The following is an 11336-nucleotide window of genomic DNA, read 5'->3' on the forward strand; positions in this document are numbered from 1 at the left end:
CAGAATTGCTTAGCGCTAAATGTTGACAAAACATTAGTTATGACATATAGCCTTCGTGCTCAGTGACCGATTATTAAAGTAGTATGTGATAATACGTACTTAAAACAAGTTGAACAAACAAAGTTTCTGGGCTTGATCATTGACTCCAATATTAAATGGACGTCTCATATAATCAATGTAGAAAACAAACTCAAAACTATGACTTTTGGATTGAAAAAACTGCGACCTTTAGTAACAGAAGATACTGCCTGGAAAGTAAATTTCGCATTTGTACATCCACACATAATGTACATGAATTGCATTTGGGGCAGTACTAGTAACGTGCATTTGCTTGAGCTATCTCGTCTTCAAAATGGCATAATAAAAATAATTAAAAAATTACCCAGGTTGACTAGATACTCTGATTGGTATAATGAAAAAGTTTTGGCTTTAAATAATTTAAATAAGTTTGAGATCATGATTTATGACAACACGGTTTGATAAAATGTAATATTCCACTCATTAAAGTATCCACAGTACATACACAACGTACAACCCGAGTAGAAGGGCCCATATAGCCGAGGCGGTAAACGCACGGGTATTCAGCATGACCATGCTGAGAGTGACGGGTTCGATTCCCGGTCGGTCCAGGATCTTTTCGTAAAGGAAATTTCCTTGACTTCCTTGGGCATAGAGTATCTTCGTGCCTGCCACACGATATACACATGCAAAATGGTCATTGGCAGAGGAAGCTCTCAGTTAATAACTGTGGAAGTGCTCATAGAACACTAAGCTGAGAAGCAGGCTTTGTCCCAGTGAGGACGTTACGCCAAGAAGAGGAGAGGAGGAACCCGAGTAGAAGTAAAAATCAGAACAATGTCATCACTTGATATTCCTCAGTGAAGTACACAAGATCATCATTAGCTATTGGTATGTTTGACATAAGAGATAAAAGATCAAAAATAAGATCAAAAATTAGTATGGGGAAGAACATAATAATATCTCATTTTGATGTTATACTATCAGACTAATATCTGGGGAGATTTGGGCTGTAGCACATCTCACCAATGTCATAAAATGATCTGACAGATGGATTAAAGTAAAAAAAAAGAAAAATGGCCGCGATCAGAATCGAGCTTATGACGATGAACGAACTTATGAGAATCAGAATCGAACTTATGAACCTTGTCGCGTCCGAGTAAGACTTTCAGTGTGTTATGTATACCGAATCGTTTGATAGCATTTTGGACAACAAAAACCCTAACACATTAAATTTTTGATAATTTTCTTAGCGATGATCATTTTTTCATTTCAGTGCCTGGTCACAATCGATTTTCGTGGACAACGTTGACTTAAGAATTAAGACAAACAAATTTACGAACGAAACAAATTATGTCACATTATTGGTAAGATTCTCTTCAATAACAGTTCTTTCATACATTTTACTATACATTGTCTTTTTTATGTGAAGTGTAGACCAGGCAAATGTTGGTGTTTAAGTCAGAAAGTTTTCATTGAAATTCTGTATGAATTTCTCGAAGTTTCATAACTACTTCGAAGTTTCAAAATACATGTAGAAATTTGCAGGCTTACTTCAAACATTTTTTGTAGCTTCTTTTAAAATTGAGAATGTTTGTAAAGAATATGGAAGTCTACATCTCAGCAGTATAATTTAGTTTCGACTATAGGTACTCTTTGCATTTTTGAAAAGTTGATGTAATTCTTGGATTTGTAAGAATCTCAGATATATAATCTCATCTCAGCAAAAATATAGAAAAAAAAACCTTATTTTAACAAAACAATCAGACAATCATAGATTGAACGAACATTCTAAAACACCATCTTCAAACAGAGGTTGCACAGACTGAACAATCACTAACTAACTTAGGCGATGGACATCACACGGAACACCCAGTGGAGAATTTACCGTTAGACGAAACCCATACTGAAACGAACATCAGGCTCATTTAAAAACACTGTTCAATACTTGTAGGTACTATAGATAGTAGAGTAAACATAGATGCGTGTTGATGAATCCGTTGTATCCAAACGAACTGTCAAAATCTGTATCCAAACGAGCATGACGTCACAATTTGAACATCATCAATGGAGCGCATGACGTCATATTCAACCGTCGCACTCTTGAAAATTACTACTTATACGCTAGAAACATTTTAGTCAGCGGTGTCCTTCTTTTTCTTCTTTTGTTGGGTTCGAGGGACTTTAACCCGAAGGTCATTCGTCCCTTCAGCGGTGTCCGCGGATCTATGTTCACTCTACTACCTATAGTAGGTACCTATTTTGAAGAAGGCTTTAAAAGGAAGCAGGCTCAGTGTACCAGTTATGGCTATAGTACCTCAAATTCGCCATAGTTGATTTTCAACCTTTAACGATGCAAATCATCCAGAAAAAATATGTGATCACGTACATTAAAGATGATTGCACTCATTCGAATTTCACATTTTGCTCAAACTATGATAGAAATAAATCATTTTCCTTAAAATTTCGGCTTCCTTGCACCCTATTTCGCCATAGTGTACCAGTTCTGGCAAATCCCATAAGGAATGCATGTAAATAGTGCGAAGTGGAACCGAGATTAAAAAGTATGTCCATAACTGGTACAGGGTTCCTATCATTGACACATTGACACACGCCGTAATAAATAGTAAAAGTGGGTTTGGCTCAGATTTTATATTTTTCCTGTAAAGTATGAAAACAAATCTTTCATTTGACATATCGACGACATTCGTCGGTGTTCTTCTTATTTTTGTAGAAGTAGTTTTCCTTAGTTAGTGCGGTAACTGGTACAGGCAAACTTCCTCCTGAATTTTATTTTTGTAAAAAAATAACTTGAAAAATAACAGAGAACAATAAATATTACAAATTTAGTAATTGATAAAATAATAATTATATTTAAGTCAATATTTACGAAGATAAACGATATTAATAAAATCACTTTTTCTTATTTTAGAAATATTGAAAAAAAAATTTTTTTTTTTGATGTCCACGTGGACGATTGGGTCATTGAAAAGTCCACGCTTGTCCACGGTGAGGGGTAGGGGGTAAAAACCATGAATTTTCTGTTCACGTGGTATATGGACGGTCCGAAAGAACTCAAGAAACAACATCAGTTTGACACTAATGAAAATTTGATCGAGTCAAACAAGATGTTGGTTTCTTTTTGGACAAATATTTAATCCTGTGAAATAACAGCTTTAGGGTGATGCTGCTAACCCATATAAAAGCTTGGAATATTATGACGGCATTATAGAACGCGTGGCCAATTCCCATTCAATCACCAGGAATAACGATGTCACTGATGAGAATGAGCTAGTAAATACGTTTTGGTCTTTGAAAAAAAAAAATGTATGCAACTCATTCTCACAGTACACTACACTACAATTGTCCAACTCGGTAAGCCTCATCAATTGTACCACTCATGTTTTAAGATTTTTCATTTTGCAACTCATTGAATAAATAAATATACGTATGGTATTTCTTCAATTTTATCGAATTTCACGGATTATGTTTTTAGTTTTGCGGTGCAGCCGAATTTTTCATAGCTGAATTTTTACTGTCTCAGGCGATAATTTTCGAACAGACAGTACGATGAAACTACATCCGATTGATGATGTCATATTCTCTGGTCAACCCAACACATTTCTCACGGTAGGTCATTTACACGATTGGTGTTTGGAAGCTGTTTTTTATGATAGGGTAAAAGAGGGTTAAGTGGATATGGTTAACACAATCTGCGAAAATGGAACGTTTTAGCTGTTTTGAAATAGTTTAACTTATGTGCTTTTAACAGGGAGCGGTCGCGTCATGTACTGAGTACACGCACCACCAAAAATGCACGCTTGGGGTACACAGTGTGAGCGTGGCGTCGCCGAACGTGGTCGAAGACGCGACTGCTCGAGGGTTAATTGGATTAATTCTAATCTGAACATGTTGTTAAAAGGCCACTTTCCCGACCCATTTTCCAAATCTGGTGCATCTTCTTGCATCTAAAGTAAACTTCCGATAAACAATTCCAAAAGTATTTCAAAGATTTTCTTTGAAAAACAAAACAAAATTTTTATTCAAAACCTTAGATAGACTTTAGATGCTTGGGTATACACAGCTAGTCGCGTTCGGTAATTTTTACCGAAATCTCAACAGCTGAACGTTCGGTAATGGTTTTTTACCGAAATTCTGCAAAAATTACCAAATTTCGGTAAAATGTTATCGTTTATCTGTCAAATTTTAACGAAGTTCGGTAAACGTCACCGAATTTCTCCGGTAAAAAACTTAACGGTTGAGATTTCGGTAAAATATTACCGAATTCGGTGATTTTATCTAAGTGTGTATAATGTACAATTGCCGTGGAATAAATTGCATATTGATTATTTTCTTCATTTTACGAATGCTCAATTCTTCACTCGTCGAAAGGGACTTATTTTTTATGTCTAATACAGCATTGCAATAAATGTCTTGACAACTTATACACAAGTACAGTAATTCGGAGTCAAATTGATCATTTTAAAACTACTTTTGCAGTTTACATGTGTTGGTTTCAAATGTTGGCAAAATCATTTCTGCTCAACAGAACCGGGTGTATCTCCTTGAAACTACACCACAGAATTTTGTTCCACAAATTTAAAGTTAAAGGTAAATAACTTCAAAAATCAAAACATTAAAAATGCCACTTTGGGGTGAAATAGATCAGCTTACAATTAAATATCAGTAAGAACAGAAAATTACCTTCTCCACTAAATATTATGGAATCGATTGAAAATCAAACAGTTTTTTTTTTTGGCAAAAATATTTTTGTTAATGTTGGGTTGTTAGCAACATAGAGTATTGGTTCCCTTATTAAGCGTGTGTCTCCCATGTTCATCCTACTAAAACAAAAGATTGAAACACTGTTTGTTTGGTTTCACATTTTTTTTATTTTTTGTTAGAAGTGAGCACGCATGAAAACAAAAAGAGCGTCACAGTCAAAGCGTCGCTATTCGGTTTGGTGCTGGCGCCAAAATGTTGACTTTCCGAACATGACTAACGCGCCAAAACTACGGCTATTGATTTGCAATTTAATAAATGTAAATTTTAAAATTTATCATTAAACGCTAAAATGTATGCAATTTCCTTTGAAATAAACAAATTCAACCACATAAAATCACTTTTTAACTAAAAAAAAACATGGGACTTATTCATGTCCAGAAAATCTACATCATAATCCAGCTTCCGCCCAAATGTGAACACAGAAAGTTTACAGAAACTTCTTGTGGCAATCGATTGTTTAGTATCAACGGTTTCAGCTATGTAAGAAACACAGTGTAAAATCCTTTAAAAAAGTAATACACGACTCACTTTTTCTAAAAAAAAAACAAAATCCACATTCATCTCTAGACATCTATGGTAAGGTAAGAATCTTATGATCATAACAACGTGTTAAAGTTGCATAATGGAATTACAGTTTAGTCATCGAATGATCTATTTCACCCCGGTGATCAATTAGACCCCGGTTTACGGTAGAACGTTTTCGTTCTCAAAAAGCACTTTAAATTTTAATCATATAAAAAACATGACAAATAGAAAATGGCTGTTTAACCCCGTCTGCCCATTTAAACCCCATACTCCCATGACGAATTTGGCTTTCCTTTGAAGGCAGTACAAACAAATCGTTAAATTTAGGTGCCGAGATTAGCTGTGCTTTTTCGCGCAAATGAGCGTCAAAAATAATATGATTAATGAATGAGCTTACACTTAAACTGCCCATCTTTAGAAATCTGTTTAACGGTTTTTTTTTTCGGGTCAACTGATCACACTCGCGAAATAGCACTCCACTAGCAATTGCTTCTGCCGCTGCTGCTACTTTCTGCACTGTCTTGACCAACGACTGCTGAGATACTGAGCATGAAGATTTTTATTGAACATTTATTTTGAGGGAACTGGCTAATCATTTAGGAATTTTACATAAACGAAGTCAGGAACTACACAGGTTCTACAATAAATACCGTGAGGCGAACCTCAGCCACATGCTGGATCGTCGAGGTCTTTTTTATCGATAGGATCTTCCAGTAAGTACATAAGCTCTTCCTTTTGTGTGACGCATCAGAGAGCGTGTGATTCGACAAACGGCACGCTGTTGTGCTTGGCTTTGCGAAAAAAAAACAGGTAAGTGAAGCTGAAGAGTATCAAAAGTGAATGACTGTAGCAACTATTCATGACAACCCCGTATCAATTCACCTAAGGCGAACATAAAAGTAATAACATAGTAACTATGCATTTGAGTTCACATTTAATGACGACTTTTATTTAAAAATGATAACTTTCATTTAAAATTTATTTAAAAAAGAAAAGTCATTGTATCGTGTTTGAGGAAGGAGTTATCAAATGTAATCATGTGTATGTAAACTAACGGAACACGACGTCCCAGCAATGGAATACTGCATTTGTTGTTCGTTTTGAACCCACGCGTTGCAATGTTTTTTATTTGCATGTCCTCTGCCAATTTTTACAAATTGGAAATCATATCAGAAGTTGTCAAGTGCCTTGGTCATTGCACTTCGAAGCACTCTAATGTTAAAATTGTTGGAGTAATGTAGTGTCAGTCCTTTGTATTGCCGAAATCTGACGAAGCAGAATTATTGATGATGTGTTGAATGTTTGCTTGACCATGTATGTTTGTGATTATGTCCGTACTAGTCTGTTGACCCGAATAAGGTACACCGGGGCAAGTCGAAACGGGTGGGGCAAGATGAAACAGCGGGTTAACATTATGTTTTCCAATGATGATAAACAGTTTGATTGCCGTATCACATAGTTTTTGATTCAAGCAATCTTTTAGCGAAGAAAGAATTTCAAAATTGTTTTGAAATCTATTTCAAAACTTCGTGTTTCATCTTGCCCCACCCGTTTCAACTTGCCCCGGTGTACCTTATATGTTAAGAGCAGCGCAATCAGAGTTTATTTTCTTTTCCGCCAAATCACGCCAAATCAATCAGTAATTCAGTTTGCCTCTAAATCCGTTTAAAATTGACGTTAATTAAATATAACGAATCTCGTTCGGTAGAGCGGACCTGGTGTGATGGTTAGAACGCTTGACTATCACGCCGAGGACCTGGGATCGAATCCCACTCCCGACAAACTCGCAAAAAAAATGTGAGTCCTTCCCTCGGAAGGGAAGTAAAGCGTGGGTCCCGAGATGAACTAGGCTAGGGCTAAAAATCTCGTTAATACAGACAAAAAAAAGAATCTCGTTCGTTCGTTACAATTAAACTAACGTCAATTTCAAATCATGCCTTCAGCGATCATCTGTATAACCCATACACATTCCTGTTCCAAACGAGCTGAGACCTGCCAAAATAGGAACATGACTCCACTCTCCCTTCCAGTATCTCTAGTTTCAATGTACACTTGTTGCAACGAGCGAACGGTTGCTGTAATTATGCAGAATCGTTTCGCTGGTTTCAAAGCCTGCTTCTTTTTGTTATTTTTCAGTTACAAGTCCGCTAATAGCAAAATTTTACTAGTCGTTATAACTATTTAATAATCATGACAATAGTGAAATTTATGCTGTTGACATGTTTAAGTGCTTTAAGACCCTTCTTCATCCTATGACCCTATGTTCATCCTATATCGAAAACAGTCCGTTGCGTCCGTTAATTACGTTATCATGCCTGCTTATTCCTAACAATAATTTAAAAAGATCTTACTAGCTTTGCATTAGATGTGATGAGAATTGGGGCACTTTGCTTAACACTTATGTGGCCGGCAGGGTACCCGGGTACCTTTTTCAATTTCAAATCTCGATATTTTAATGGTTATTGAGACTAGGATGTTGAAACTCTGTTAGATCTTAGAACTCGTCAATATACATCTATTAATGGGGTTGACCGAATTTTAAAGTGAGGAGCAGCAGGGGGAGGTGCTCCTGCCTTTTTTTATTACGTGGAAGGCCGACAGGGTACCCGGGTACCCACGAAATTGAAATGATCATATCTCCGTCAATTTTTCATCGATTTTGGAAATTTTTAGCTCATTCAACTCAGAAACTCATCATCTATCGGGAAAATATTTGGTTAGATCGATCTAATCACCGTGGTTGTCGGAAAATCCATATTTTTGGGAGCATGTCCTTATACTATATTGAAACCCACATTGTTAAGGCTAGGATACCTTAAAGTGTTTATGGTCAACCATGACCCTACGGGAAGCGTGTTCCGAAATCACAGTTTCAAAGTCAACACGTTTTATTATTCCAGGCCGGTCAGATACAATATGCCAAAGCAATTTTACGATGCTTGGTACCGAAATTGCTACTAACCTACCGAAAATCCCGTATATTGTATTGTATAAAAACATGGATCCGGAAATCCGGATTTCCCGGTACCTATGATGATCGGACCGGTCCAACCAAATATGATCTCGATAGATAATGAGTTTCTTAGTTGAATGAGGCAAAAACTTTTAAAATCGGTGGAAAAATCGCCGAGATATAATCATTTCCATTTCGTGGGTACCCGGGTACCCTGCCGGCCTTCTACGGGTGTTTTTTTTGCTGGCCACACTACGGTTAAGATGGGTTCCGTTCCCCTAGATGCACTAAACTACTGTCACTACACTGCAAATTTTGTTTGCTGGTATTCAAGAACTTTGCTGATTTATTTTGTGCTGATTTCAATCAGCAATACGAATTTATTGAATATCAGCAATTATTTTTCAGCTTGCTGAATCTTCCAGCAATTTTGACAGTTGATCAGCAACGTTATGCTGAAATTCAGCAAAAATTTTGCTGAAATTCATCAATTTATTTTGCTGATTTTTTTTGTGCTGGAAGCGTTTCAAAAAAAATGGTGTGCAAAGTGGCATCGCATTTAGCCAATAGTCCATTTTACGAGCCGATTTTATGAATGAAATTTTGGGTAGCGTCCTAACCCATGAAAATCAATATCATCATTAACATTGTTGGCTCATAGGCCTTTTCAGTTGACGGGTCTGTGTATGCCACTGTTGACAACTGCCAAACAAAGGCGCAAACGCTGGACTGTTATTTTCATATGCCTTGACGGCGTTGCAGTGCTGCCGCCTGGCGGGAGTCGTATGGCAGACAAAGCACGTTTGTTTATACTTTTGGTCGCACACGGTGACAGATACATTTCCCATTGGAGTGAGCGCATTTTTGCTTCCGTCAAAGCCAATTGCCCATTGCACGGTGACGTCATCAAGAAATCGCTCTCTTTCTCTTCTACGGGAAATTAGAAAACAACAGGACCAACACCTGTCAAATTTGACAGGTACTGGTCCTGTTGTTTTTAAACTCTCTGAAGGAGCAAAAGAGATAGGATTTCGCCGTGAGGTGGTCTATAGGAGAACTGTCAAAGGTCCCCAAAATCAGCTGATTTCAAACGTCTTCTGATTATGCTAAAGACACTATATGCAAAGACACGAAATGTTCCAATTGAAATTCCATTTTCTATCAATGTCATTCCAATCAAGCAGGAGACCTGTCAGACGCACTTTAAAAGCATTGCTCGACAGCATCATCGTCATAACGCGACAATCATCATCAACAGCAACAATCATCAGATTTCGTGTCTTTAGCATACAGCGTCTTTAGATTAGGCCTATGTCGTTCGCTCGTTCAAATGTTTAAAATTATAAAATGCACTTCCCCGAGAATAGATTTTTTATGCAACCTACTTTCGGAAGCGGTGCAATCGATTTGCATCTGGATGTGGTTTAGAGCACCCGATTCAAGCAAAAAATCGATTTTTTTTTCGATAAAGGAAAGACAAGAAGTTACTTTTCAGATAAAGATGTTTTCATGGTAAAGAATAACTGAATTATAATTCAAAATATTATAGATAACCTTGGTTTTTATTGAATTTATTGTTCTTCATATCATGGTAGTCGGACTTTTTGCTGAGATAACTTTTATGTGGTAGGATTTTAGAAACTATCGAAAATTTTATTTTTAGGATTCCTACAATTCACAGCAACATTTTGAAAAATGCATTGTGTAGCTTTAAAATCAACTACAGTGCTATAGGATGTACACTTCAATGTTCATTAATATATGTTTGAGGAAACAGCCTGAGAAGCTGAGCCCGATAATGTTAGGAAGACCCGAAAATCACTACATATAGGTAAATCCAACGGAAGCTAATGATCCCTCCGCATCTGGTGGCAGGAATGAGAACCCTATGAAAAACGTGACTCCTCCAAAATTTCACATGGCGGCATAGGCAAAGTGCACTTTTTTTCACTTGTTCATATCGAATTCCGCATCGCAGAGAAAAAAACGAGTACTTTTTGGAAAGAAAATGTAATTCTCTTTCAGGTGCGCTAAGATCCGGTAGGTACTTACGAACAATTTATGTGATTAATTTGAGGAGCTCTTGCTATGCCTCCGGCGGGCGATCTTCCGGATTTTTTGTTAGCTGGCCAATCCGGTATCTGTCGGCATGGGCATCGAGAATGATGATAGTGGAAGCCATTGCAAATGGAAAATAGCAACTTCTAGAGCAAAAAATGAGTAAAATTTGATTTTCCCCTTATCTCATCAAGCGCCTCTACAATTGGGGGTAATTCGGATTAACCTATAGTTTAAAACGTAGAAGTAGTAGTTTAAGAAAAACTAAATGAAACTTCAAAAAATCTATTTAGAACGAAATTTAAAAAAAAACGAACATTCTGCCAGCCGTCTAGGCGTTTCGCAAACCTCCGGGAATGGGTTTGATTCCCGCTTCAGTAGGTGAAAACTTTTCGTCAAACGGAAAATTCTACACTGTGCCACTGGAATTGGATAATTCGTGTATTGTCCGTTGTCGCATGCCTGTAATCGTTCAGAAAAGAATTCTGCATTCTGCATCGAAAGAAAACATGTTTATGCTATGTCATGATTATTTTTCTCTTGAAAAAATCTCGTCTAATTCGAAATAATTGTTGAAAGTCTCTCAAATAAAGACAAATCAATCAATCAATCAATCGAAATAATTGATATCATAGCATGAAAACCCCCATCCCGCCCCCTCTTCAAGGACAAGTGCAGGCTTTTCTAGAACCAGTTTCCCCGCCTCTCTAGAATTGTTGAATATTCAGTGATAGCGATACTTTTCTTGTAAACAACACAGCATGCTCAGTTGTTGGTGCTACCAATGTAGTAGCGCGAGCCCCGTGGCTTAGGTTAAAATAATTGTTCTTTTTCACACTTCCCCAAGTGATAGGGCTCGGTCTACGATTTGTTTTCTTTTTCATCCATCGAGCTGGTTGTGAATGGTTCTTCAGCGTTGATGCTTCCTGATTGTTAACTGAATATGTGAAAACATGGGAACGCAGATACACAGAGTATGATGATCTCTTCATCAATT

The 11336-nt window shown here is 37.1% G+C and overlaps 1 long non-coding RNA gene across 1 annotated transcript in view; it reads right to left on the reverse strand.

The window, feature by feature from the left end:
* LOC134285351 (uncharacterized) overlaps positions 1 to 5885 on the reverse strand; it is a 44982-nt gene extending 39097 nt beyond the window's left edge. Inside the window, exon 1 of the long non-coding RNA XR_009996301.1 lies at positions 5726 to 5885. This is a non-coding gene — a long non-coding RNA (uncharacterized LOC134285351). The remainder of the gene's footprint in view (positions 1 to 5725) is intronic.
* Positions 5886 to 11336: the final 5451 nt, after the last annotated feature.

The sequence above is a fragment of the Aedes albopictus genome, chromosome 1, assembly GCF_035046485.1.
Source record: "Aedes albopictus strain Foshan chromosome 1, AalbF5, whole genome shotgun sequence".
Classification (NCBI taxonomy): Eukaryota; Metazoa; Arthropoda; class Insecta; order Diptera; family Culicidae; genus Aedes; species Aedes albopictus.